This window comes from Piliocolobus tephrosceles, chromosome 14 (genome assembly GCF_002776525.5).
Source record: "Piliocolobus tephrosceles isolate RC106 chromosome 14, ASM277652v3, whole genome shotgun sequence".
Taxonomy (NCBI): Eukaryota; Metazoa; Chordata; class Mammalia; order Primates; family Cercopithecidae; genus Piliocolobus; species Piliocolobus tephrosceles.
In genome coordinates, this window is record NC_045447.1 from 106481315 (window position 1) to 106485390 (window position 4076).

Consider the following 4076-nt stretch of genomic DNA (forward strand, 5'->3'; position numbering starts at 1 on the left):
GGGGCACAGGTGAGTGGGGGACAGCTGAGATGGGGGCAAGTTGAGTGGGGGACAGCTGAGATGGGGGCAAGTTGAGTGGGGGACAGCCGAGATGGGGGCAAGTTGAGTGGGGGACAGCTGAGATGGGGGCACAGGTGAGTGGGAGACAGCTGAGATGGCACAGGTGAGTGGGGGACAGCTGAGATGGGGGCACAGGTGAGTGGGGGACAGCTGAGATGGGGGTACAGGTGAGTGGGGGACAGCTGAGATGGGGGCATAGGTGAGGGCAAGGGTGAGCTCCCACGAACTCTAGCTGGGCCGTGCTTGGATGCTGCAGCCACTGCACACGGAGCCCCTGCTGGCTACCGGGGCCTCTGCCACTGCTTCCCACACTGTGCTGGATGTTCTGGTCCCAGTTCACACCGAGGAAACCAAGGCTCAGGGATGCTAAACAACATGCATGCTTCCGCACTGGACAGTGCCCACCGGGGGAGATGGGATCAGACCCTTCTAGCTGCACAGAGGTACCCCGACCAGCTCCAGCTGCTGCTGAAGGAAGCAGCAAAGCCCCTCACCCAGCTCGGGGTAGGCAGCAAAGCCCCTCACCCAGCTAAGGACGGGTGGAGGAGGCCTCAAGGGGACCCCAGCCGCTGGCCCTGCCTTCTGCCCTGCAGATCTGAGCTCTGACCCACATTCATCCCCTACGGAGCAGTGGCAGAGCCGCTCCCTAGCACACATCTACTGAGCATCCACAGCAGCCCTCATGAGGCCCTTTGAAGAGTCAGGACTCCGTCCTCTGCCTGCTCCAGTTGTTCCATTTCTGCCATCTCAGCACAACCCCAGGAAATCCCCACTTGACAGCTGAGGAAACTGAGTCAGAGAGAGGACACCCCCAGAGCCCCACAGCTCTGGAACGGAGCTCCCCCACACCCTAGCCTGCAGGATGGGGGCTCCTGGTACCAGCCCAAGGGCTAAGGTTGGAGCACAGTGGACACCAGAGCTGAAAGGCTCTCACAGGTGCAAGCGGTGGTGGGCGGTGAGAGCAAACCAGGACAGAGTGGAGGGAGTGTGCTTCTGCCATGGGCAGGTTCCCCACCCGGCACACCCCACCTTACTAGGCCCAGAGCAGGGTGCTGGCTGCAGCCTGGCGGTCCTGGGGAAGATGGGCAGTCCAGGAGGGCCTGCTGCAAGCCCAGTGCTCCGCAGCTGCCTGAGAGGAGAATTATGACTGAGAAGGCGTTTTGGCCGTAGTGAAACTGAGACCCAGAGAGGGAAGTGCACTTTCCCAAGGTCACGCAGTAAGTTAGGGGCTGTCTAGGATTCCCTCATTTATTTATCTACTTTTTTTTTTTTTTTTTTTTTGAGATGGAGTCTCACTGTCACCCAGGCTTGGAGTGCCGTGGTGCGATCTCAGCTCACTGCACCCTCCACCTCAGCCTCCCCAGTAATTGGGATTACAGGTGCACACCACCACACTTAGCTAATTTTTGTATTCTAGTGGGGATGGGGTTTCACCATGTTGGCCAGGCTGGTCTGGAATTCCTGACCTCAGGGGATCTACCCGCCTCGGCCTCCCAAATTGCTGGGATTACAGGCATAAGCCACTGCGTCCGGCCCCTAATTTACTTTTCTTCCATTTGCTCACGCACCAGGTACTGCTAGCAGACTCTTTGGGGGCTCAGCCTGAGCCACCACACAGGGGAGGCGGGCCTCCCGAGTGCCCCGTCCCATAGGAAAGTGCAATGAGCATCATTTGGACTTCTGGGACAGGGGACCAAACACCACCTGTAGCCCCAGGCACAGTTACACTTTCAGCCCCATCACCAGGCTGCAGCTACCTGGCCTTCAGAACCACCAGCCTCCTTTCCTCCTGGGGCCTTGGCACATGCTGTTCCCTGGGCCTGGGGGCTCTTCCTGCAGGGCTTCGTGGACCGCCGCCTCAACACTCACTGTGCTCAGATGCCGCCTCCGCAGACAGCCCTCCAGCCCCTCCACTTCTTTGTTTAGCCATTTGCTCTCTGGTGTAACCTCTCTTTTCCCACATAGATTAGAAGCTCCAAGAGAGCAGGAAGCAGCCCCTCTAGCAGTGCCTGGCCCACAGTAGGTGCTCAATGAATACCTGTCCATAGCCTTGGAAAGGCTCAGTAACTCCTGCCTTGCCATAAGGGCCCTGAGCACTTTGGGGCTGGGATCCTCATTTTATAGACGGGGAAGTAGAGGCTATCTGAGGTCATAAAGCTCAGTGCTCCCCTGCCTCACTCACCGTCCTGGGTCTTGGGGACATCAGAGCCAGCTCCTTCTCAGATGGTTGGTCCTGTTGTAAAGACGGGCACACTAAGACCCAAACAAGCGTCCATGCCCCCAGGACATGGGCAGAGGGAGACTGGGATGCAGGTCAGTCCAATTCCCGCTGTGCCTGCCTCCCACCATCCCACGGAGGCAGCAGGATCCGCAGCAGGACAGGACCTCTGAAAAGCCACTGGCCCCCACAAGCCCCAGCCTAAGAGGGCGGCTTACCCCAGAGGCCAGAGCCCAGAGCCCAGGCCCTTGGGTAGTCCCAGCCCTGCCCTCCCTGCAGCCATGGAGGCCTCCAGAACTCTGTCTTATCACCAGCTGCCCCTGTAGCATCTCCCACTTTCCAGAATCCAAGCCCCTCTGAGCAGCCAGTTCTGGCACCGAGCATGCAGGAAGGAGGGTGCGCTCACCTTCCCTTGGGGCTGCTTGCTGTGTTTCTGCCAACAAACTCCCTCTGGATTATCCCTCCAGGGGCATCCGGGGGAGCTCTGGGCCCAGCTGGTTCCTGGGAGCGGCTGCATCATGACCCCACAGCCCATTCCTTCAGGCACCCACCCCAAGACACCCTACTTTCTGGGCCCCAGTAGGCAGGGCCAGTAGTGGTTGGCTCTGAAGCTGAAATACTACATCCATGCAGGCAGCACCTGGCACTGGGCAGGTATGGTCCAGGCCCCTCCACCCTTCCCCTCAGGGACCTCCCTCTCGCCCCAGGTTGAAGCAGTCATGGTTCCTGAGGGGCACCTGTTGGTCTCTGCAACAGCTGGCTGCAACAAGAGGCCAGGCTGCTCCCTGCCCACACCACCGTTCACGTCGTTACTCTGGATGGACGATTCCTCCCCATATGCTGGGGAGAAAACTGAGGTTGAAGAAAGGGGCCCGCTGGAGCCACAGGCTCCGTCTACCTCCAGGGCTCCTCCCTCAGTTCCAGGGGTGTTACATAAAGCTGAAGGTCTGGGTGGGCCAAAAAGGGAGGCAGGGCAGGCTATCGGGGAGCAACCAGGCAGGCACCTCACATTCTGCACATTCTATCCTGGAAAGCAGCCACCTGGGCCGCCCGGCCTCAGGGCCTACCCCACTCTCCTTACACTGCCTTGGTGGATTTATGGGCTCAGTGCCCTGCGCCTAGGTGGGAAGCTCTGACAGAGGCTCCCACAAGCCCTCCGGAAGGCTGCAGCTTAGCCAGGATGACAATGGTGTGGTCGGACAGCAGCCACATGCCATCTCCCAGCTGTCGGGCTCCGTGGCCCCTGAATCCCTTGTGTGCTAAGGCCCCTTCCAGCTGGGCCACAGGAGGTGCAGGCCTTAGTGCTGCCTTGGACATGAGTGTTCCCGAGGTCCCTGACGGCAGCAGCCTGCCCCCTTCCACGCTTCTGTCCTTGCTCCCTTGGGGCCTCCTCCCACCCTGTTGATGGATGCCCAGCACTGGCCCCAGGCTGGACTCAGCCCTTCCTGTCTAGCCAGGGCGGGGCAAACACAAGGCTGTGCCCTGGAGGCTTGGGGACAGCAATGGGTATCATCACCTAAGAGAGAAAGAGCTGGAGGCTGGGTGCGTGTCAGCTGAGCCCCGAATTTCTGGAAAGTAAAGGTGTTTCAGGAAGACTCCACTTTGGGGTCCTGTGACTCGACCCAAGCCAATCAGCATCCCCATTCCCTTGGCCACAGTGATTGGTTTGCATGGTCACATGGCCCAAGATGGTCTCCCCACCCCCGGATGACAGGAGGGAGCCTGGCTGCTGAGCTTGGGCGGCCATCTTGGAACCGGAAGAGCCTCCCAGTGAGACCCAAGCAGAGGTGGGAGGAAG